General features: G+C 38.8%; 1 long non-coding RNA gene across 5 annotated transcripts in view; it reads left to right on the plus strand.

Moving 5' to 3' along the window:
* The window catches only part of LOC141377613 (uncharacterized), a 322,793-nt gene extending 303,795 nt beyond the window's left edge, over positions 1 to 18,998 (plus strand). For 2 of the 5 annotated variants that reach the window (XR_015507993.1, XR_015944971.1), the window contains 4 exons: positions 8,201 to 8,428; positions 8,540 to 8,585; positions 18,293 to 18,339; positions 18,481 to 18,998. This is a non-coding gene — a long non-coding RNA (uncharacterized LOC141377613). Of the gene's footprint in view, positions 1 to 8,200; positions 8,429 to 8,539; positions 11,557 to 11,932; positions 12,205 to 13,093; positions 14,499 to 18,292; positions 18,340 to 18,480 lie in introns of those variants that run through there. The other 3 variants (XR_015507989.1, XR_015507990.1, XR_015507992.1) reach the window with 2 other exon arrangements.
* Positions 18,999 to 26,530: the final 7,532 nt, after the last annotated feature.

Below are 26,530 nucleotides of genomic sequence, written 5' to 3' on the forward strand. Positions count from 1 at the left end.
TCAGATCTGCCTCAATCCTTCATGGCGCATAGATTCAACAAGCTACTGGAAATATTCTTCAGAGATTTTGCTCCATATTGACATGATAGCATCCTGCAGTTGCTGCAGATTTGTCGGCTGCACATCCATGATGCCAATCTCCCGTTCCACCGCATCCCGAAGGTGCTCTAATGGATGGAGATATGGTGACTGTGGAGGCCATTTGAGTACAGTGAACTCATTGAAAGGGCTTCCACTGCATAAAACATAGGTTGAATAAGTTGGTGGTTCATTCCGCTGTGGCGACTCCAGATTAATAAACGGACTAAGCCGAAAAGAAAAATGAATGAATGAATACACTATAGCACATTTATCACTCTAAAGTGCTGAACATACACAAGATTGGAGCAAAAGTAAGAGGATTAAAGTGAATATAAAGCAAACTGATACAAAAACATGCACATAAACACAACAATTCAAAAGCTTGGGAGTAAAAAATGTGTCTTCAACATTGTTTAAAGCATTCAGATCCACATTTGGAAGTGTCTCAGAATCCGTTGTGTGTGTGTGTGTGTGTGCCAGTGTAAACGCAGTGTCAGTGTGTTTGAGCTGTCAGACTGAAGGTGAGCTCAGTGGCTCATTGCCATGTTTCCCGTCGCCTTTCAAGAGCGCCGCAAGGTCGTCCAGAATAATCCTCGCAAATTGTTGCATTGAGTCTTGATAATCTCCTGGCGCTCTAATGGATCATAGGTGTGTTTACCAAGAGCGAACACCTCACAAAGTCACTCTGCAGCCCTCCTCTCCTCTGACACTATAATAGCAGAGCAATTGGCTTTTTGATCAGTGACATCAGCGCTTAACTTGATGTGTTTGATAACGGACGGCCACCTTCAGCCCTGCTTATGGGATGACTGAACTCAGTGTGTGTGGGCGGGGTGTGTGAAATGAGTGAAAGTGAGTGTGCTTGTGTGATTGTATGTGTGTGTGTGTGTGTGTGTGATTGTGTGCATCCGTTAGTGTGTTTACTTGCTTGTGGATTTGTGTGTTTGTTTTGTTTGTGTGTGATTGATTGTGTGTGTGTGTGTGTGTGTGTGTGTGTGTGTGTGTGTACATGCATATCTGTGTTTGTGTATCTTTGGGTCCTTTTGCATTTGTGTGAGATTGTCTGTGCGTACATGTGTGTATGTGTGTGTGCGCGCGCATTTGTATGTTGGTCTACATGATAGAGTGTGTGTGTGTGTGTGTGTGTGTGTGTGTGTGTGTGTGTGTGTGTGTGTGTGTGTGTGTGTGTGTGTGTGTGTGTGTGTGTGTGTGTGTGTGTGTGTGCACACGTGTGTGTGTGTGTGTGTGTGTGTGTGTGCGCGTGCACGCATTTGTATGTCGGTCTTCATGTTTTTGTATGCGCGTCATTGTGTGTGTGTGTGTGTGTGTGTGTGTGTTTGTGTGTATGCATTTTTGTGTGCGTTTATATGCATGCATGCATGCATACATGTGTGTGTGTGTGTGTGTGTGTGTGAGCGTGCGCGCGCGTGTGATTGTGTGTGTGTTTGTGTGCATGCATTTCTTTTTGCGTTTATATGCGTTCGTGTGTGTGTGTGTGTGTGTGTGTGTGCACCCATTTGTATGTTGGTCTTCATGTTTGTGTAAGCGTTTGATTGTTTGTGTGTATGCATTTTGTGTGTGTTTATATGCATGTGTGTGTGTCTGTGGGCGTGTGATTGTGTATGTATGCATTTTTGTGTCCGTTTATGTGCATTTATATGCGTGCGTGTGTGTGTGTGTGTGTGTGTGTGTGTGTGTGTGTGTGTGTGTGTGTGTGTGTGTGGGTGTGTGTGTCTGTGCGTGCACGCATTTGTATGTCGGTCTTCATGTTTTTGTATGCGCGTGATTGTGTGTGTGTGTGTGTGTGTGTGTGTCTGTGTGTCTGTGTGTCTGTGTGTGTGTTTGTGTGTATGCATTTTTGTGTGCGTTTATATGCATGCATGTATGTGTGTGTGTGCGCGCGTGTGATTATGTGTGTTTGTGTGCATGCATTTTTGTTTGTGTTTATATGCGTGCGTGCATGCACGTTCGTGTGCGTGCGTGCGTGAGTGCGTGCGTGCTTGCATGTGTGTGTGCGTGTGTGTGTGAGGTCTTTATCTTCTACCATTCCTCTTCAAGTAGAAGCGATGCTCCTAGAAACAGTTAGTGTAATATTATGGGGTCACCCTGGTCTAGACGGTAAAGCCCCTCACAGTGGCACTGAAGGCAGCAGTACAGTCTCAAGAGCCTTTAAAGTGTCACCGATACATGAGCTAAAGTAGAAGGAAACAAGCTCATTTGTTTTTGGAGGTTTTGGCCGCAGGACAGTCGAGGTTGTGCAAAGAGATGCAAGGAGCCGCGGCGCCGCTGTGATGCGCAGAGAAGTGTTTATTTCATTTCCCTGTGGTCTTTTCCAGGGCATTAATGGTTGAATAAATAGGAATGGACAAGGCTGAAGTCTAAACCAGAATGCAGCCCCGAGCGTACGCCTGATTCGCCCGCTCTGCTTTTGCTGACGCACAGTGGTAAAAGCTCCGTTACAGCTGTAAGTGTGTGTAAATATCCTCTCACATCCACCACACACTCCACAGATCAGCCAATGCATGATAAGAGGATGAACGAGCCCACACACTGGACACTGTCTAGTGAAGATGCTGATTTTTAGTAATTGAACACTTAATATATCAACAGGCTCATTGGAGATGCATACGTGCTTCTGTTTACATTTATTTTGGGAAACTGCTAAAATGTGGCGCCATGGTGGCACAGTGGGTAGCACGATCGCCTCACAGCAAGAAGGTCACTGGTTCAAGCCCTGGCTAGTTCAGTTGGACTTTCTGTGTGCAGTTTGCATGTTCTCCCCATGTTGGTGTGGGTTTCCTCCAGGTGCTCCAGTATCCCACACAGTCCAAACACATGCACTATTGGGGAATTGAAGCTAAATTGGCCATAGTGTATGAGTGTGAATGCAAAAGTGTATGGGTGTTTCCCAGTGTTGGGTTGCAGCTGGAAGGGCATTCAATTCAATTCACCTATTTTTGTACAGGTATTTTACAATGTAGATTGTGTCAAAGCAGCTTCACATAGAATATCATAGTAAACGGAAACAGTGTAGTTCAGTTTTCAGAGTTTAAGTTCAGTTCAGTTTAGCTCAGTCTAGTGTGGTTTAATAATCACTACTGAGAGTCCAAACACTCAAGAGCAAGTTCATCGATGCGCAGCTCTACAGATCCCGAATCATGCAATCTAGTGGCGACAGCGGCGAGAAAAAACTTAACCAATTGGCAAAAGTGAATTAAAAAAAAACCTCGAGAGAACCAGGCTCAGATGGGTATAAACATTTCTCCTCTGACGAAACATGTTGTGCAGAGCTGCAGTCTAGGCGCCGGAGGCTGTAAGCTGGCCTCAGCGAAGACTCGTCTGTCCCTGGAGCATCACAGGAATCAGTCTCATGCTCTCCACTCCTCCATGAGCAACACAGCAGCTGCTCAGGATACGGCCTGGTCCAGGATTATGGAAACCTTAGGATCTAGTCGCTGGTCTTGGATCGAATCAGTGGCACTGTGTGGTCAGAGGGCCTTGAGATGAGTATCTCCAGGTGGAAATAGAGAATAAAGACAATAATTAGCTTAGCTGCTTTAATAGTGTATATAAACGAGATGCAGAAACCTGTGTAGAGCACATTCATGTATCATATCGCTAAGTGATATCCTGAGTCTGTGCTTTAATCTAGTTTTGAACTGGGAGAGTGTGTCTGAGCCTCGGACATTATCAATAAGGCTATTCCAGAGTTTAGGAGCCATAAATGAGAAGGCTCGACCTCCTTTACTCGACTTTGCTATTCTAGGTACTACCAGAAGCCCTGAGTTTTGAGATCTTAAAGAGTGAGTTGAATTGTAGCGAGGTTGGTCAGATAAACAGGAGCTGGATTATTTAAAGCTTTATAGGTAAGAAGAAATATTTTAAATACGAAACTTAACAGGCAGCCAGTGTAAGGAGAATAAAATTGGGGTGATCTGATCATATCATTCGCTGCGTAAAACATATGCTGGATAAGTTGGTGGTTCATTCCGTGTGGTGACCCCAGATTAATTAAGGGACTAAGCCGAAATGAAAACTAATGATTGAATGAAACTGCAAAAACATACTTCAACATACATTTGACTGGAGTTTGTTGGTAGAATGAACACTAGGGGGCAGTGTGACTAGTGAAATGCTGAGTTTTAAAAATTGAACTCCTGGGGCTCTATTTTAAAAAACTAGGCACAAAGTCTAAAGCGCAGGGTGCAAACGCATTAAGGGCATGTCCGAATCCACTTTCGCTACTTTAAGGACGGAAAAATCAACTTTGCCCCGCGGCACATGGTCTAACAGGGTTGAGCTTATTCTCTTAATGAGTTATAGGTGTGTTTTGAGAATAAACCAATCTTCCGTCGCACCATAGCGCATTGGCTATTTGCATGGTGGACTTTGTAAGTGTAAAAACTGAACGCTTCACTAGTGAGGAAACAGTTAAACATAGCATCTGCAGCACGAGAATGAGCCTCCTGCAATTGACCCTTCGCTAAGCCCCGTCCTCCCTAGATACTGTTGCTACGCCTGTCAAGCTCTTATGCCTGCACTGAAAAAAATGTTTTCTGCAAAATAGTTTCAAACAATTTATTTGTGTTGAATTTAAACAAACAAATTAAATTTAGTAACATTCAACCTTATTTATTTGTTTAAATTCACCATAAACATTGTTTACAGCCACTTACAGTAACTTTAAAAAATTAAGTAAATTCAAGGAATCATCTTCGAATATTTTTTTTCAGTGTGGCACGCCTATTACAATGTGTACGCGCCAGTGTCAGACATTGCCAGGGATTTAATAAGTAATTTTTGGAGAACAGGTGAGATATCAGAGAAAGCCTGACAAAAAAGGACTGTAAAGCAGTATGCATTACAGGGGTATATTCATGACTTAAAACACAACCGATTAGAAACAAATTTAATCAAAAATAAAACTAGGTTAGCCTAGCCGCCTCATACGCTAACCATTCTACAGCTTAGTTCATGCACAGCAGGAGAGGTGAACTTTTAAATAATCTAATAATAACTATCTAAAGAGTGATTTCTCCTGATAGGCTTTTGGTGTGCAATGAAATATAGCATTACTAAACGACGAGGAAACACGCATGGACAGTGCTTCTACATCATTCATTCATTGGATGAACAACCAGAAAGGGGAAATTGATGGATTTGTGCTGAATATTAGCATCATTGACCTGTATTTGACCTATCAGTATGTTTGCGTGCTCTTTATCTAGTTTCTATTCTAATCTGCAGTTAAGTGGAATAAATAAATACATTGAAATGCAAAGAATAAATAGTAGAAGTGAACAAATACATTTTTCCCTACCAGCAAATATTAATCAGACACCAAATATAAAAGCAGACACTAACCCTAGCATCATCACCAATAGCTAAACCTCCAAAAGACCAATGCAAACATCAGTGAATTGTAGCTCTGACATGGACATGAGGCTTATTTACTTTATTTACTAAATAATCTAAATTACTTAAACGTCAATCATATTTGTCTATCCCCATGTGGTCATCTTTTCTGGCATTTGCTTGTTCGAGTCTGGTGAAGCAAACAAAAGAGAGGAAAGCAATGTAAAATCAAGGTAAAACTATGTGGTCGCAGTGCACTTTTCTTTCACGTCTGCTTTTGAAAACAAAAGCAGACGTGGGCTTAGGTGAGTGGCTCGCTAGCTGGATGCATACTAGAAGAAAATGTACAACAAATAAGTAATCCATCTCAGATTCTCTAAAACGTAGACAGCGCCCTCTAGTGGATTTGTCATCGGAAACATGCCACCAAATGTATCCGAAGCAACGTGTTTTACTTTTGGTAAAAATGTAAAAACTTGAGGAATTGTGTTAGGAATGCCTTTAGGGGTGTTCACATCACAGTAACATACTAAAATGTAAACATTTCTGACAGGTTTTATTTACAGACAACAACGCTGACAAACTATCAAAACAGATATATGAGAATGACTTAAAGCGCTGTATTTCTCATACATGTTGTTTAGGTCATCAAGTACTTGCTCATGCTTACTAATACATGCTTGACCTTATGATAATGATGCATGATAATACACATGACCTCACTGTTTACTTAACCCCTTATGGGACAAAATCTGTATTATTTGTATGTTGCGTAAACACCGATTTAGTATTTTGTCTCTTCCAAGTTTGAGGAAAATCTTTTTTCTCACACACTCAGACACGCACTTTAATTTGCTGTTATACTCCATATAATATCCAGAAACTAAGCTTTTTTTAACCTTCTATCTAAAGCCCTGGAGGGTGTCCTGCATAGTTTAGCTCCACCTTTGACACACCTGCCTGGAAGTTTCTAGTATAGATAGAAAGAGCTTGATTAGCAGTAGGTAGTGCTGTCGCCTCACAGTTAGAAGGTCGCTGCGTCGCTGGCTCGAACCTCGGCTCAGTTGGCGTTTCTGTGTGGAGTTTGCATGTTCTCCCTGCCTTTGCATGGGTTTCCTCCGGGTGCTCCGGTTTTCCCTGTGGTACAGGTGAATTGGGTAGGCTAAATTATCCATAGTGTATGAATGTGTGTGTGAATATGTGTGTGGATGTTTCCCAGAGATGGGTTGCGGCTGGAAGGGCATCCGCTGTGTAAAAACTTGCTGGATAAGTTGGCGGTTCATTCGGCTGTGGCAACCCCGGATTAATAAAGGGACTAAGCTGACAAGAAAATGAATGAATGAATGAATGAATGAAACAAAGCCAAAAACACATGTTAAAAATTTCTGAACAAGACTAAGCCGACAAGAAAATGAATGAATGATAGCCAGGGGTATGTCATAAGTAGAAGAAATAAGCACAAATGTCAAAGCATATCCAAAGGCCAGACCTCAGAGGGTTAGACAGCACCTGGATAAACTTGGAATTATTTTAGAAGACTAATCATTTATAATCTGTAATATACATTATTTTTAAAAACAGTAACAGGGAAGATGCTTTATTTTAACCAGTTAAACTGCTATTTGGGGATTTCCGCCTGGATTTTGCCCACCCAAATTTAAAAGCTTCCCAAATCCACATGCAGAGGTGTAAATGCAAAAATTTGGTATCATTTTAAAGAAAACCCTTTGAATTGTAATAAAACACTATTGAAAGTGTTTAAAATAACTGTATATGTTGTCTGTGTTAATGTGAAAGTGTACCTTTTAGGTTCTGTGTGGTCTAGCTTGCTGTTATTAATGTTGGTGGTTCCTGCACATGTCTGTAATCATAGGAAAAAAAAAAAAGGTCTCCACCATAATCTATGCAAAAGTTATTGTATTCTAACTGATGAGAGGTGCTGTACAAGCCACAGGGAGCGATCCTTGTTCACATATTTCACTATTCTTTTGTTTGATCAAACATAATTCACTGTGTTTGGACCACATCAGACATATAAAAGGATTACTTATGCACATCACCCCAAAAACAGAGGAGAATGGCCCTGAAGCGCACAGCATAAGGTAAGAGATGACAGCTGTCTGTGCTATCTGGGGCTGCTTATTGATCATAAATGTATTGTTTTCACTTCTGCGCCATGGAAACACCACAATTCATTCGGCAACTGTTTGGCATATGAATATAATTCAGTAAAAAGAACGCTAGAACCGTATGAGCACCGGCAAGAGCTTTCATTTGATCTATAAATTGTACATGTGTCGTATAAAAAAAATATGAAAATAAACCAATGTAAAATACCCAGCTCGGGTATCCAAAATACTGTGTATTTAAGTGTAAATAACTCTTGTACAGTAGAATAAAAACCAAAGTGATGCATATGTGCATAAAATATAGATTCTACACTTTCAAACGAAACCACTTATGGGGGTACCGGGTCCACGGAGTTTAACTGGTTAACAAACAAAGTAATATATGCATTTTCTCACATATGATTAGAAAACGTCAATGCTTTAATAACAGTATCACTCAAACATCAAGTAAACCTCCTATTCTGCATTATAATTGTAGAGTGACTCATAGATGATTCATTAAATGGCTGACGTGCCCTCATACTGTATATACATTCTCAGATGTAAACATGCATGATGGTGTTGCCCACCTATAGGGAGAAACATTTCATTTCTCATTTATAAAAGCCGAATCAATGTCTCCATTGTGCCCGCAGGTGCCGCAGCAGAAGATCTCCTCTGGAGTCTGTGATCCTCCTCCAAATCCCTGCACTTCAAGCTCTTCTTGTGTATCTGATCACATTAACTGCTTCCAAGTCCACTGCTTTAGCAAAGGAGCTTGGAGAATAGCTGCCGTCTCCAGGAGGAAAAAAGTGCACAACTCCAGACTTCATGCTCATGGATGGTGAAAAGCACAATAAGCTCATGAAGGAGCTCAGAATAAGGTGAGAAAGACGGTTTGAGTGTGACAAAGAGAAGAGTTGTGGGTAAATAGTTTGTTTTTTTGGTGCATTGTTCATGATTTGAATGCTCTAATACTGTTTTTCACCTTCCAGATGGAGAAACTGTGAAATGAAAGCATGTGAGTGCCATGCATATACAGTTAAGCCTGAAATAATTCACACCCCTGGCAAATTCTGACTGCCACTTTTTGTTCAAATGTACATAAAAACTGAGAAATATTTTTTTTTTTACCACAATGATGCCTCTTTTACAGTTGAAGTCAGAAATATTGGCCCTGTTTGAATATATATTTTCCCCCAAGTTCTGTTTAACGAAGGTTTTTTAAACATATTTTAAACATAATAGTTTTAATAACTAATTGATTTCCTTTCTGCTTGTCATGATAACAGCACATAGTATTTATATTATTCAAGACTGTATTCAGCGTAAAGTGACATTTAAAGGGGTGGTCCACTATATCATTTTAATCTGTAGTTGATGTGTAATGTAGCTGTGTGGACATAAGCAACATCTCTGAATGTCAAAAGTTCTAAGTTCAATGCAAAGGGAGACCTTGGTTTTTACAGAGTTAGCTTAGCAAAGCCTACAATGAACAAATTTTGGGGACTACAAAAAATACTTCCGCCCCCTGTGACATCACACAGGTTCGTTTACTGCGCACACAAACTGTGCATGCAGGTAAGGGCGGTGGCCAGAGGCGCTGTAACGTTATAGCAGAGATGAAGCTAAAAATGCATCTAAACACTGCTGTTTCCACAGAGCTTTGTCTGTTTCTGTATTTTGGCTTCCAAAGGACACGACACAAAGGCAGAAGTGCTTACAGTTCAATATTAATTATGTTAGAGAGAATTATAAAACACACAGCAAGCATGATTTGACAAAACAGCTCCAGAATCTCTCCAGTTCAGTGCTGGATTCGGCTAAAATCACCTCAAAGCAGAAGCTGTGAGCTACAACCTGTGAGTGTTTTTATTTGCTAAAATTGATCATGACATGTTCAGTGTCTAGCGTTAACGGTATGCTGTAGCAACGATGTAAACAATGGGAAATGCTGCTTTGCGGGCAAACGATTGAGCTACAAATTCATATTTATCAGTCAAACTGCTGTAAACACACACACACACACACACACACACACACACACACACACACACTCCACCAGCACGTTCGTGTCTCTTATGTGTGTGCGCGCACGACTGCATTGATTGTCTTCAGGCAGCTTTTCCATGTGTTTCACATCTCAGATAATGAAGTCGCAAAAGACATGTGGATGATTCATATTACTTACACCTGCATATTGCGGATACATGTGAAAGGCGTCGTGTAATGCATAGAGTTAAAAAAAAATACAGGTTAGCTTACCTGACTCGTGGTCGCAGCAGAATAATAAATCAAGGCTCACACAGGTCTCATCCCACATCTTGTGCTTTATTCTTCTGTCACGATACATTACAGAAAATAACTTATTCCGAGCATCAGAGAAAAAGAAAAAACCTCCCGCGCACATGCGCTTGTTACAGAAAGTTCACACATTTATTAACACACACACATAGACACACACAAAGACGCAGACAACATTCACACACAAATAGACACACACATAGACGAGGTCTCTTAAAGGAGCCACGCCCCATTTTCACTCGTTACAGACACTTGTCAGATGTTATTTTAGAGCAGGCAGGAGGTTGACTGATTGTTTACACAGCAGAAAAGCGCGTGCTGTACGGGCGTGACGTGGAGCCGATCCGCAAATCAGCACATTATGACGATGACCAATCAGAGTCACTTAAGGGCGGGCCTTTCAGAGGAACTACGAAATATATCAGTCATTTTCATGTTAGCTGAATAGCTGTGTATAATCAAAGTGAGATTTATACAAAAAAAACACGATTACCTTCAAGTGAAACATGAGCACAAATTGCTTTGCACCTTTGTAACACAACCAAGCCTTAAAATTACATTCTAGACCCCCCCCCCCCCCCCCCTTTAAAGGCTTCACTGGGTTAATTAGGGTAAAGTTAGGGTAATTAGGCAAGTCATTGTATAACAGTGGTTTGTTCTGGAGACAATCCAAAACAAATATTCTTTAAGGGGGCTAATAATATTGACACTAAAATGGATTTAAAACAATTACAAACTGCTTTTATTCTAGCCGGAATAAAACAAATAAGTCTTTCTGCAGAAGAAAAATATTATCAGACCTACTGTGAAAATGTCCCTGCTCTGTTAAACATCATTTGAGAAATAATTTAAAAAGAGTAATAATCTTGCCCTCAACTGTACATTGTCTTATTATATTTTGGGAGAAGTTTGTGTCATTTCCGGTCCAAAAAAAACTTGCTGGTTGAGTAGAAGTACCTTTAAGTTATTTTTAACGAATTTGCCTGGGGTATAAATAATTTTCGTGCTTAAATGTATGTTTAAAAAAACACCATTTGAAGAAATTCACTTTTCTGACTAAATGCAGAATATTTTGTATGCAACATTTGAGGTATGAAATAATTCAATATATTATAGTGAATATTATATAAATACTGTAGGCCAGATGAGACTCACCAGTTTAAATGAGCAAAAGTGGTTGTATATATAGTAGGGATGTTACGGTATTGTAAATACCATCATACCGCAATATTAATTTTTTTCGATATTACCGTAGTCGCATGACTCAGTAAAACTATAGGTCTTCTGAGAAAATTTGCTCAGGCGAATGAAGCGAACGGGAGGTAGCGAAAACTACAATTCCCATCAGCCCATGCTTGACCATCATCCCTTGCGGTCTGTTGTCGCTACAGATCCAGTAATGCGGAAATGGAGTGTGCTGCTAGAAGCGGGGATGAAAAAGAGCTGGAAAACTCTAAAGCGGGTGTTGTCGCCGCGCGCGTTCTGAATAGCGGTGTTGTCGCGCGAGTTCTTATCAGCTGTGTTGTCGTGCGCGTTCTGAATAGCGGTGTTGTAGCGCGAGTTCTTATCAGCTGTGTTGTCGCGCGCATACTGAATAGCGGTGTTGTCGCGCGAGTTCTTATCAGCTGTGTTGTCGCGCGAGTTCTTATCAGCTGTGTTGTCGCGCGAGTTCTTATCAGCTGTGTTGTCACGCGCGTACTGAATAGCGGTGTTGTCGCACGAGTTCTTATCAGCTGTGTTGTCGCGCGCATACTGAATAGCCGTGTTGTCGCACGAGTTCTTATCAGCTGTGTTGTCGCGCGCATACTGAATAGCGGTGTTGTCGCGCGAGTTCTTATCAGCTGTGTTGTCGCGCAAGTTCTTATCAGCTGTGTTGTCACGTGCGTACTGAATAGCGGTGTTGTCGCGCGAGTTCTTATCAGCTGTGTTGTCGCGCGAGTTCTTATCAGCTGTGTTGTCGTGCGAGTTCTTATCAGCTGTGTTGTCACGCGCGTACTGAATAGCGGTGTTGTCGCGCGAGTTCTTATCAGCTGTGTTGTCGCGCGCATACTGAATAGCGGTGTTGTCGCGCGAGTTCTTATCAGCTGTGTTGTCGCGCAAGTTCTTATCAGCTGTGTTGTCGTGCGAGTTCTTATCAGCTGTGTTGTCACGCGCGTACTGAATAGCGGTGTTGTCGCGCGAGTTCTTATCAGCTGTGTTGTCGTGCGCGTACTGAATAGCGGTGTTGTCGCGCGAGTTCTTATCAGCTGTGTTGTCGCGCGCATACTGAATAGCGGTGTTGTCGCGCGAGTTCTTATCAGCTGTGTTGTCGCGCGAGTTCTTATCAGCTGTGTTGTCGCGCGAGTTCTTATCAGCTGTGTTGTCACGCGCGTACTGAATAGCGGTGTTGTCGCACGAGTTCTTATCAGCTGTGTTGTCGCGCGCATACTGAATAGCGGTGTTGTCGCGCGAGTTCTTATCAGCTGTGTTGTCGCGCAAGTTCTTATCAGCTGTGTTGTCACGTGCGTACTGAATAGCGGTGTTGTCGCGCGAGTTCTTATCAGCTGTGTTGTCGCGCGAGTTCTTATCAGCTGTGTTGTCACGCGCGTACTGAATAGCGGTGTTGTCGCGCGAGTTCTTATCAGCTGTGTTGTCGCGCGCATACTGAATAGCGGTGTTGTCGCGCGAGTTCTTATCAGCTGTGTTGTCGCGCGAGTTCTTATCAGCTGTGTTGTCGCGCGAGTTCTTATCAGCTGTGTTGTCACGCGCGTACTGAATAGCGGTGTTGTCGCACGAGTTCTTATCAGCTGTGTTGTCGCGCGCATACTGAATAGCGGTGTTGTCGCGCGAGTTCTTATCAGCTGTGTTGTCGCGCAAGTTCTTATCAGCTGTGTTGTCACGTGCGTACTGAATAGCGGTGTTGTCGCGCGAGTTCTTATCAGCTGTGTTGTCGCGCGAGTTCTTATCAGCTGTGTTGTCGCGCGAGTTCTTATCAGCTGTGTTGTCACGCGCGTACTGAATAGCGGTGTTGTCGCGCGAGTTCTTATCAGCTGTGTTGTCGCGCGCATACTGAATAGCGGTGTTGTCACGCGAGTTCTTATCAGCTGTGTTGTCGCGCGAGTTCTTATCAGCTGTGTTGTCACGCGCGTACTGAATAGCGGTGTTGTCGCGCGAGTTCTTATCAGCTGTGTTGTCGCGCGCATACTGAATAGCGGTGTTGTCGCGCGCATACTGAATAGCGGTGTTGTCGCGCGCGTTCTTATCAGCTGTGTTGTCGCGCGCGTTCTTATCAGCTGTGTTGTCGCGCGCGTACTGAATAGCGGTGTTGTCAGCACACTGTTCAGATTGATGCAGACATGAGACCTCTATCTTACTCATGGTTTGTCCTCTCAAGTGGTGGAAAGACAATGCACAACGTTACCCACTGCTGTCAACCTGGGCCAAGTCATATCTCTCTTGTCCCAGAAACCTCAGTCCCAAATGAGAGGGGTTTTTCTGTTGCAGGGGACATTGTAAATACCCAGAGATACCAGCTTTTACCAGATTATATTTATATGATAATTTTCCTTCAAACCCATCTCTAAGTGAGTGAGTGATTAAATGTTGAATGTGATGAGTTTTCAACAATACTAAATTGAAACTTTATTTTTTTACATGGTTTAATAATTTTTTGTTATTAAAATTGAAGTTCCTGTTTCAAAGCTTACAGATAGATGACTAATTTGTATGTCATTGACACTTTTGGCACTTTTTTGGAGTATTTTCATAAGTTTTGTTTTTTCCTGTAAATGATTCAATAAATACCGTACCGTGACATTCATACCGAGGTATTACCGTACCGTGAAATTCTGATACCGTTACATCCCTAATATATAGAGTATATGCAAGTAAATACAATGTGTACTTGAAAGCAAGGTTAGTTTAGTAAATTAAGACTGAAACAAGACTAAAACTGTTGGTCAAATATCATTTTAGTCGAGTGAAATCAAAAAGGGAGAAGGTGAGTTGAATAAATTAAATTGGCCGTAGTGTATGAGTGTGTGTGAATGTGAGAGTGTATAGGTGTTTCCCAGTACTGGGTTGTAGCTGGAAGAGCATCCGCTGTGTAAAACATATGCTGGAATAGTTGGTGGTTCATTCCGCTGTGGTGACCCCTGATGAATAAAGTGACTAAGCCAAAGGAAATTGAATGAATGAAAGTTTAAATAAAGTTAAATTCAAGAGTTCGCCCTTAGCTGATGATTGATTAGGGAGCTTGTTTGGCATGCTGTCTCGGGAGAGAGCCCTGAACTTCTGAGATCCTCGAGCCCGGGGCTCCCTCCCGTTGCAGAGCGAGAGGAGAGTCCGAGTTCAGTTAGGTCTCGAGAACTCCCCTGATTGATAATGTTGGAAGTAGATTAATGCTATGAAGTGTCTATGCTGTCAATTTACTTATGTTACATGTCTTTAGTCTGTGGGAGGAAACCGGAGAGCCCGGTAAAAACCCATGCAAACACGAGGAGAACATGCAAACTCCGCACAGAAATGCCGACCTGGCCAGGAAGTATCCTAGCTGGTGACATTCTTGCTGTGCGGCTGTGGTGCTAACCACTAGGCCTTCGTGCTGCCCTGACAAGGAAATGGGAGGAATAGGGGTGGAAGGGGGGATTCTTCAAGACGAAGATGGCTGAAGTAAGACACTCTGGTTATTTATAGTGGTTAAGGAGTCGTCTGATTGGTAAATCAGTGTTAGCTAATGTGGACCAGGTGCTATCAATCATAAGCACGTGCTCCTCTCGAAATTAGTTTATAAATAAACTTCACTAAAAATTATTGTTATCATCGTCGCCAGTTGTGTAGTGGTTAGCCGACACATGCACTCCGGTGCTCGCGGCGACCCGGGTTCAATTCCGCCTCGTGGTCCTGTGCCGATCTTTTCCCTCTCTCTGCTCCCCATGCTGTCCTGTCAATTCTCTCTACTGTCCTATCAAAAATAAAGGTGAAAACCCCGAAAAAATTATTATTAAAAAAAAATTTAAAACTCATTATCATCAATAATTGTGTAATTTTTCCCTGTGAGGGGCCATCCGCTGCATAAATAATATGCTGGATAAGTGGGTGGTTTATTCCCTTGTGCCGACCCCAGATTAATAAAGGGACTAAGCCGAAAATGAAATGAATGAATGAATGAATAATTGTTTAAATCATGTTCAAGATAGTCATTATTTAACTCTGTGATAACCACATGTTGACGATATGTGCTCAAATGAAATAAAAGGTAGATGGATTAACGAATTAACTGATAAATAAAATGTAATAAATAAATAAACCATGAAAATAATAATAAAATAAAAATAAAACTAATTAATTATGATTTATGAATGAATAAACAAACAAATGAATAAATAAACAAATAAAATAACATTTAATTTAGTTAAAAACATAAATAATATTATTTATTCCTATTTTCAGTCATTATTTCACTCAGTATTATTCACATTTTCACTCTTGGAAACCCTTTTTTGGTGACCCACATGCACAGAGCACTTAAATAAGACGTCTCTTTCCCCACTCTCAGCCTCCAGAATGCAGGCTGGCAAACTGTATTGGAACCCTCAGATTTAATAACTGGCTGACCCGTATTTGGCATCAATACCCTGCAGTGAATGTGCTCCTGTAACTGTCCTCAGACCTGCGTTTTTGCACCGTTGCTTTTTACAAAATAGTTTGAGTTCAGCAGAATTGAGGTGTGAATCTCTCTCTGGAGCTCACAGCAACATCTCAAGAGTTTTATAGCAGATTTATTAGTGAGATTCATATACTTATTTTAACACCTCCACTTCTAAGGGCCATAATTTGTTTAATCTGTAAATGTACAATAAATGTTATGAGTGTTACTGTAAATGGAATTATGTAATTATGTGTCATATCCTGTCCTATCCTTTGGCTAAGTCCCTTTATTTATTAGAGGTCGCCACCGGGGAATTTACCGCCAACTATTCCAGCATATGTTTTACACAACGGATGCCCTTCCAGCCGCAGTCTAGGACTGGGAAACACCCATACATTCACATACATACATACACACACACTACAAGCAATTTTGAATTAATCCAATTCCCCTATAGCGCATGTGTTTGGACTGTGGGGGAAATCGGAGCACCTGGAGGAAACCCACGGGAACAAGTTGAGAACATGCAAACTCCACACTTAAATACCAACTGGCCCAGCTGGGACTCACCCGCTGGCTAACCACTGCGACACCCTTTTATTTTATTTTATTTTCATTCATTCATTTTCTTTCTGGCTTAGGGCCTTTATCAATTTGGGATCGCCACAGCGGAATGAACCGCCAACTTATCCAGCATATTTTGTACGCAGCGGATGCCCTTTCAGCTGCAACCCATCACTGGGAAACAATCATACACATGGGGAGAACACGCAAACTCCACACAGAAATGCCAACTGATCCAGCCGGGGCTCAAACCAGCGATCTTCTTGCTGTGAGGCGATTGTGCTACCCACTGCGTCACCCTGCTGCCTTATTTTATTTTATTTTATTTTATTTTAGCACATGTTGTCGATATGTGTTTAATGATTTACATGATTTAAATAATTATTGACAGTAATAATAATAATATTTTTTAAATGAAATTATAATGAAATATGTTCTATTCATTCATCCATCCGAAATTTATGTTAGTTAAATAGTTTGTTTATAATTTATTTTATTACTTTTTAAAATAGTTTGTTTATTTATTTAATTTCATGTATTCGTTTGTTCATTCATTCATCCACCATTTATCATATATTATTTTATTTTATTTTAGCACACTGTCAATATATATTGTCAATATGTACTTAATACAAATAAATATTATCTTGATTGTTATTTAAATAATTAATGATAATATTATTATTTTTGTCATTTTACTGTATTTTTTGTTTTAATTTTTTTGTTTGTTTGTCTATTTATTTATTTTTATTAGAATATACAAAAGGTACACAATTTGAGATGAAACAAATACAAAGAAAATAAAACAATAACAAAAATACCAAAAACAACAATAATACAGTCAAATACTGGCAGGTGCGTGTGTTTGTGTATGTAAAGGTAACTTGTTAAACTTAAACAGTTCAGAGTACTTACAAAAGGAAAAATGACAGTCACTAAATGAAGCAAGTAATATATATGTATTACTATATAATATATAATAGTAATATATGTATGTATGTATGTATGTATATATATATATATATATATATATATATATATATATATATATATGTATGTATATATATGTATATATATGTATATATATATATATATATATATATATATATATATATATATATATATATACATACATATATATATATACATACATATATATATATATATATATATATATATATATATATATATATATATATATAAATATATATATATATATATATATATATATATATATATATATATATATATATATATATATATATATATATATATATATATATATGTGTGTATATATATATATATATATATATATATATATATATATATATGTGTGTATATATATATATATATGTGTGTATATATATATATATATACACACACACATAAAAAAGAAAAGAAAGAAACCAGTTAGTGATAAGGAGTGACAACAATGCTAGTGATAATATGATTGTAAAAATGACAGTAAACAAGCAAGAAAGGACACGAGTAATAATCATTAACAGGCAATACAATAATAAGAAGAAGAAGAAATAAATCACAAGTACAACACCAACTACTACTACTACTACTACTACAGAGAGTTTCTAATGTTACAACTATTACTACTGCTACTACAGCCACAACCACTACTACTACTACTACTGATACCATTACAACGACTACTACCACTACATCTACTACAACAATGTCTGCTACTACAACATCTCCATCAACAACTATCTGCTACTTCTGATACTACTACACCGACAATGACTGCTGCTACTACTACTACAACTACTACACATCCACTACTTCTGATACCACTATATCAACGACATCAACTACTACAGATACTACTTCAACTATTCCTTCAAAAAAAAAAAAAAACAACTACAACTATAACCGCTTCTACTACTATGACTTCTACAACAACTACAGCAACCTGAATAATGACAATGGTAGAAATCCCATTGACAAAAAATGATAATGAGGAGTTAACTGGACAAGTCAGGACAGTAATAATACTAATGATAACAAATGTAGAGGTAATAATATAAATGATAATATTGAGGAAGTTGTTTATTTATTTAATTGTAATCCACCATTCGTCCTGTTTTATTTTATATAATTTTACCATGTAGTCTTTTACCCGTATTTCTGTTTTGTGCAGATCAGATCAAGAATATGATTGTTTTATGCATATATATGTGGAATAATCTCCCTTTGGGATTCAGATTATTTATTTAATATTGCAGTTTCTCCTTTACAGCATGGCATACAGTAGATTTACAGCAACATGATGAGAATGTGACCGAGGTAAGAACTGAACCTGCTGTGAATCAATGGCTTTTTTATATTTATCAAAGCATGTACAGTACACCTCCCGCTGCGTCCCATTTCCAAATGGTATTTTTAACTCCGCTTGCTCTTTGTCTGCATAATTCTGTACTTTCCCAGAGCTTGCCGTCTTTCCCATGTGAAAATGTGTGCATCAGGATTCCCTGAACTCCAGAAGAAGTGGGGATTGAGATTGTGACAATGGGAACGGTATTACAATGCGGATCCTCAAAGGCCTGGACACAAAAGCAGGAACAAACCGTAAGAAGATGGACGAGGAAACTCATTAGCTTAGCGGCCCCCAGTCGGAGAACATAATATGCTGAGCAGTTCTCTGTTTATTTCTTATCTTATTTCTGGTGCTTCAAAGCCACGGCCGTCCTGAAGTCCTGATTTTCAGTGTCCTGGAATAGGTGCCTTTATAAACTCACTCCTTTATACTGAAAATCATCAACTGCGGTTTAAAAAATATAGGAAGGTGCAGGAGTGTGTTGTGTTGGGCTATTTTGAGAAATAAAATTAGTATAAATGGATAGTTGTGGAGTTTTTTAGGGTTTTTAATTCAATTTAATGTTATTTTATTTAGTTTCATTTAGTTTTATTTACTTGTTTATTTTATTTCATTTCGTTTTTTTGTTTGTTTAATTCTATTTATTTGTTCATTAATTTATCCATCCACCATCTGTCGTATTTTATTTATTTTTTATTATTTTCCTTTTATGCTTCTATGCTTTTTTGTTGTTTAATTTAAATTTATTTTATTTTATTGGTTGTTTAATTAATTAATTAATTTAATTATTCATTACTCCTATTTTATTTTTAGATTAATTTAAGTTTTTTTATTCATTCATCCATCCTATTTAATTGTCTATTAGTTTGTTCAATTTTATATATTTATTATACTATTCATTTACCATCCATACTATTTATTGGTTGTTTAATTTTATTTATTTATTTATTTATTTATTTCATTAATTATTCGTTAATGCTATTTTACTTTTATTTATTTTTTTGTTTAATTGAATTAATTTTTTTATTCATTCATCCATTCTATTTTATTGATTGTTTAATTTAATTCATTAGTTTATTTATTTAATTATGCATTAATCCTATGAAATTTTTGTTTCATTTATTTTTTTTATTCATTCATCCATCATATTTTATTGTTTGTTTGTTAGTTTGTTTAATTTTATTATATATTTATAAAAGTATTCATCTACCATCAATACTATTTTTAATTTATTTTTTACTTTATTTATTTGTTTATTTAATTTTTATGTTATGTTATTTATCTATTTCTTTATTTATTCATTGGTTGGTTGTTTTATTTGTTTAATTGTATCATTATTTTTTGTATTCACTCATTCATCCATCTTATTTTATTGTTTGTTTGTTTAATTTTATTTATTTATTAAATTATCCATCCATCATCCATCCTATTTCATCTTAATTAAATTAAAATGTGTTTGTTTGTTTGTTTGTTTGTTTGTTTGTTTGTTTGTTTGTTTGTTTGTACGTATTAATCCATCTATCCACCATCCATCCTATTTTATTTTATTTTATTTTATTGTTTGTTTGTATAATTTTATGTATTTGTTTATTCATTCATCCACCTTCCGTGCAGCCTATTAAATTAAATTTTACTTAGTTAATTAGACACTTGACCTGCATGTCACATGCTCTCTTTGTACTTAAAAACTGTTTTTGTAAATATTATTTGATGCTGTCTAAAAGGGTTGCCTTTATTCTCCAAATGAGTTATAGATGGGTTTTGAGGATAACATGCATTAAATCTCATCTCCTATTCCCTACATGTTATCTTATAATAAAACGGCAAAGTAATAATGCACTATAACAGTACGTTCACACCGAAAGCGAAGAGAGCGCAAAAGTAGCCGGAAGTCATTCATTTTTAATGAGAGGCGGCGGCGAGGAGCAGCTCGGCACGTCTTCGCCAGTGTATGCGTCGAGGAGAGTTGAAATCAAGTCAACTTTATGGTAATGAGCTATGACGCTGTTCAGCGGCAAGCAATCAGAATGAAGACGTCCACCGCTTGATAGGAGTCCAGAGAATACAGACCTGTGAACTTTGGTTCTGACCACAGTTGTTCCCTAGTGTTTGATGATTGCGGTTGCCGGATTTTTAATTATTTACAATGTTTTCGTACAGGAACATGCATTAAATAAGTTACTGGCGAGTTACTGATGTGCATTAATGTTGTATATATTTATCTTTAAAAAAAGCGGGAATCTCACACGACAGTACAAAACAGTGTAGCTACTTCAGGATATTTCAGACATACGGACACATTGGATAATTAAGTGGAGCAAAGCCACACCACACGCAACTTGATCTTCCATTATTAAATTAGTTTAATAAGAAATGCGCAACGTGTTCACATTAGTAAGCATGTTTTATGCAGGAATGTAACTGAAATGCTGCAACGGCCCTGTAGGAGCCATTTTTTGTGTTGTAGTGATTTATGTTGTCCACTAGGTGTCACTAACTGAAAACTATAACTAAGGTACCTGTGTAAGCGAGGAAGAGCGTCAGGTATGGGAAAGCACACGGTTTTTGACTGTGCCAAAGAGTAACTTGTTTGCTAGCCAGAAAACAGCAGTGTTTAGATATGTGCTGTGTGTACATGGAGTGAATGTTATATTGACATGATAAAGACGAAAGGAGAAGCAAAGATTGAGGCTTTGTTTAATTCACCTGCACAAATAAAGACATTCTGCTTGAAAACAACTTTAGCATGCATGGACTCTGATTGCACGCGTGAAATACGTGCTCACCCCCACAGCAATGGAAGGCTGTTATAGGCCCCTTTAAATACAAGATCAATGTAGCGAATTTTGACGCTCTTGCCGCCGGAGCTGAAGGCAGACAGCGTTGTCACCAGGGCGGCCAGAGCGACCTTAGATGCTCTCACTGCTTTCAGTGTGAACGCACAGTGACACACCTGTTTTTGAGACCAGCACGTAAATGTGTGCAAATGCATTAGCAATTTGAACATCACCGGACTAAAACTAGCAAAAACACTTCAATCGCGTCTGTATGATAAGGGGATTATTTGATCACTCCCAAAAAATGAAAGTTAAATAAAAATAAATAAATAACCGAGCAACAAATTTGAAGAGCTATTACCACAAAGTGACTTGCGCTTGCTTGCTGTATGAGGAAAGAAAGTTCTTTGTAGTGCAAATGATGCCCTTGTTCACAAATTCCCTTTTGACTTATCACAGTAGAGCAGATCGTCCCCTCACTTCACCCCGCTGCACTTCTGCTGTTTACAGATCCGCCCGGGACATGCAGACCATGCTGGATCAGCTATAGGTGGCGTTATAGAGAGAAATATTTGTGTTACATTACTGGACTGATGAACGCTGCTTCTGTTTGATCGTGAACTCTCAGTAATAAAGGTACACGAGTTGTCACTGTGGTGGTGCCTTTTCAAAAGGTACAAATTTGTACCTTAAAAAGTCCATATTAATACCTCAAAGGTACATATTGCTACCTCATTCATTCATTTTTTTTGTCAGCTTAGTCCCTTTATTAATCCGGGGTCACCACAGCAGAATGAACCGCCAACTTATCCAGCAAGTTTTTACGCAGCGGATGCCCTTCCAGCCACAACCCATCTCTGGGAAACATCCACACACACACACAATCATACACTACGGACAATTTAGCCTACCCAATTCACCTGTACCACATGTCTTTGGACTGTGGAGGACACCGGAGCACCTGGAGAAAACCCACGCGAAGGCAGGGAGGACATGCAAACTCCACACAGAAACACCAACTGAGCCGAGGTTCGAACCAGCGACCCAGTGACCTTCTTGCTGTAAGGCGACAGCACTACGAACTGCGCCACTGCCTCGCCCATATTGGTACCTAAAAAGTACAAAAGTGTTCCTCTTAAAATGTGTAGGTACTATTATATACTTCTGAGGTACCAATATGGATCCTTCAAGTACAAATGTGTAGCTTTTGAAAAGGTACCACCCCGGTGACAGCTTTATTTCTGAAAGTGTATAGTCAGATGTGACTGTTTGACTGCTTTGTTCACTTTTTCGTCACCCATTGCTGGCTTTGTAAATTCTGTCCTAGTTATTTTTTTCCACGGATAATTGAGGGAAAAGCAGCCATTGACTTCCAAAGTGGAAACAAAAATACAATTTCTTTATATAATTAATGTATTCACCAGTATATCTTCCTTCAAAAAGGTTTTAACAAGAAGAGCATGAGGAAATGATGACAAGTGTCATGTTTTTAGGTGAACTATACAGTATCCCTTTAAACTGAATTAAATTGTAAACAAACACAAGCACTTCCAATCGATCGACAACCTCAAAGCTCATAACAGGTGAAGGCTTATTGATCATAATCTATCCCCTATGGAGAAAATGAATGTAGTTTTCACTTCCGGAACCAAACTCTCGCTCTCCATTTTCTCTTTAACTGCTTTCTCTCTCGGATATCATTCGACCAGTTGATTTAAAGCGCAACACTGATATAATAATACTTCCCACAGAAAACATATCTGACCCTGCCATTGACTTCCATAGTGGATACCAAAAATACAATAGAAGTCGACGGCTGTTTTATTCCAGCATTCTCCCATATATCTACTTTTGTGTTCAGCAGAAGAAACTCAAAGAGGTTTTAACAAGTAGAGCATGAGGAAATGTTTATCTTTTAGGTGAACTATCCCTTTAAGTTGACTTAAATTGTAAACAAACAAAAGCACATACAATCGATTGACAACCTCAAAGCTCAGAACAGGTCTACCTGTGAAGGCTTATTGATCATAATCTATTCTCTATGGAGAAAATAAATGTAGTTTTTACTTCCGGAACCAAACTCTCGCTCTCCATTTTCTCTTTAACTGCTTTCTCTCTCGGATATCATTCAACCAGTTGATTTAAAGCGCAACACTGATATAATAATACTCCCCACAGAAAACATATCTGACCCTGCCATTGACTTCCATAGTGGATACCAAAAATACAAGTGAAGTCAATGACTGTTTTATTCCAGTATATCTTCCTTTGTGTTCAACAGAAGTAACTCAAACAGGTTTGAACAGGTGGAGCATGAGGAAACTGACATAATTTTAATTTTTTTAGGTGAACTACATCTCTTCAAGTTGAGTTAAGTTGTAAACAAACAAAATTACTTGCAATAGATTGCTAATCTCAAGGCTCAGAACAGGTCTGTAAAGATTTATTGTTCGAAATCTGAGTCAAATATGGACAAACCGAACTGTTGGGTTAAAAAGTGTTCTTTATATTTAATTGAAAAAAAAATCATAATAATTTGGGTTTGCTCTTATTTGTTAAAACAACAACCCGGCATTTTCTAGAGTGTAAATAGTCAAATTTAAAACAAATAAATACCAAACACAGGTAGGTGGATGAAACCAGAATGTGAACATCCTACACTGTAACAAAATGCTGGGTTGTTTTAAGAGTCCTCATTTAAATTTAATTGAAAAACTAACATATTTCTGACCCATTTAGGTTAAAACAACCCAGCAGTTTTTTTTATTTTTTTTGTTAAAATGGTCAAATTAAACGTATGCACAAATAAATTGTAAACAAACAAAAGCACATACAATCGATCGACAACCTCAAAGCTCATAACAGGTGAAGGGTTATTGATCATAATCTATCCCCTATGGAGAAAATAAATGTAGTTTTCACTTCCAGAACCAAACTCTTGCTCTCCATTTTTTTCTTTAACTGCTTTCTCTCTCGGATATCATTCGACCAGTTGATTTAAAGCGCAACACTGATATAAAAATATACTCCCCACTGATCAAGCATCTGATCCTGCAGCGTGTGCTTAAACTGCCCCCTGCTGGACTGACAAGCTGCACCAGTAATTTCATAAACCTATGCAAAGTCATTTTTTTGTAACGGTAATTTTTCCCCAGGGGAAAAAGTCAGTTTGTTATTAGCATGGTAATAGCATTCACAAAGAGCTAACACTATCTCTCCAGGAGTCCTGAGTTTGCATTCATTACGCGGCCTTGTTTCTGAACACAGAGCTGAAGTTCCAATCACAGAGAGCAGATGTCTTAAGTAGCTCCACTTTAGCTGCAGAAACCCTCGGGAGGAGAATCTCGTCTCTCCATGAGTCCTCCAAGTTCATGTGAAGAGCTCCAGCGACCCATCGGGCACGCACACATGATATTTGCACATTAAAGGGGATAGTTCACTCAAAAATGGCAATTCGCAGAACTACAGGAACTGCAGCAGATCTGTTTCTCTGTGTTTATACGGTTTCCTCAATGAGCTTAATGTGAGAAATGCTTAAAGGGAAAGTTCACCCAAACATGACAATACTGTCATCATTTGCTCTTTAATAGGAGGCAGGCATTCACAGACCCAGGGGCGCCGCTGGGCGGGGGAAAGACAGGATGATTCTGAGGCCACACGTCGTTTTGGGGCCCCCAAAGATACTATTAGGGGCCCACCAGAACCACCATGCTCTTTACTTATTGCGACACCCACAAAATGTTGTCATAGGGCCTGTACCGGCCAGCACCGCCACTGCACAGACCTACTGCACACTCTTTAGGGACTCTAGGGACATGGTGGTTAGTCAGTTGGCATTTCTGTGTGGAGTTTGCATGTTCTCCCCTTGTTGGCATGGGTTTCCTCCGGGTGCTCCGGTTTCCCTGGCAGTCCAAATGTATGCACTATAGGGGAATTGGATGAGCTAAATTGGCCGTAGTGTATGAGTGTGTGTAAATGAGTGTTTCCCAGTACTGGGTTGCAGCTGGAAGGGCATTTGCTGTATAAAACATAAGCTGGGATAGTTGGTGGTTCATTACGCTGTGGTGACCCCTAATAAATCTAATAAATAAGGGACAAAGCTGAAGAAAAAAATAATGAATGAATGAAAATTAAATGAAAATTTAGTCAGAACTCATACCTGTTTGAGTTTCATTCTTCTGTTCTGTTGAACTCAAAAGAAGATATTTTGAAGAATGTTTGAAACCTGTTATTAACACTCATAGTGCTCTATTTTGACGGTCCATGCGCAGAACGCAAAACACAGAGCGCAAACGCTTTCAGGGCGTGTCAGAACGCATTTTTGCTAATTTACGGACGGAAAAATGCGCTTTCCGCCAAGGTGCATGGTCTAAAAGGGTTGAGTTTAATTTCTTAATGAGTTATAAGTGTGTTTCGAGAATAAACCAAATAGAGTCTCCCATTCCCTTTAAGACCCAGCTGCGTCGTGCCAAGAGCGCGTTCACTATTTACAGGACGCAGAGTAAGTCCAAGTGGAAAAAATGAGCATTTCACAAGCAAACAGTTCACGGTTTTTAACAGAAAACGGTTAAACAGAGCATCTACTGCATGAGAATGAGAGATAATTGATCACTTTCACTCTCGTGGATAGGGAAACCTTTACGCACAGACATCAATTAGTCTATAAATAATTAATTTATTTTGTTAAGCGCAAAGATTTGATTCAGTTCTAATTTCCAGCAAACGAATAAATGAACAATAATGACCAAGTGTGGTCAAAATACACCTGCCATGCCCCATATGGTCTAAAACCTGACAGGTGGACAAATCTAAGCTTGTTTTTAATAAAACAAATATAAATATGGATATAATAAATAATACTGCTAATAATAATAACATTATACAAAATCAAATTGTTATGAATGAACTGAAAAAGCCTCCCGAGATGAAGAAGACATAAAAGCAGTGATTTTTCACATTTATGTAGGCTAGAAAATAATATGTTTTGTAATATTTTAATCCTTTATATTTATATCCTATATCTATTCTTATTATATCCTATATCCTTAATATTTAATTTTTTCATATGTAAAGATATTTGCCTATTGCTCTCTTGTGTGTATTAAGCAGTGTGTAAGTGAGGCGCAACTCTGCGCCGGACTTTAGACCGGGTTAGTTTTGGTCTAATGTAAAACTATTATAGTTTTTATAGTTTATAGTATAAAAACTAAAATCTATTATAGTTTCTCAAAATAGCAACGCGCCAGCAGTGCGCCTCAGAACGCCTTCCTTTGTAGACCAGAACGCCTATGGGCGCACAAATGAGCGCTAGTGCATTTGCTATTTAAACAGGGTAGCGCAAGGCCTCAAAACGACTCTTGCGTTAAGCTGAAACTACCAAAAG

This window comes from Danio rerio, chromosome 14 (genome assembly GCF_052040795.2).
Source record: "Danio rerio strain M-AB ecotype USA chromosome 14, GRCz13ab, whole genome shotgun sequence".
Taxonomy (NCBI): domain Eukaryota; kingdom Metazoa; phylum Chordata; class Actinopteri; order Cypriniformes; family Danionidae; genus Danio; species Danio rerio.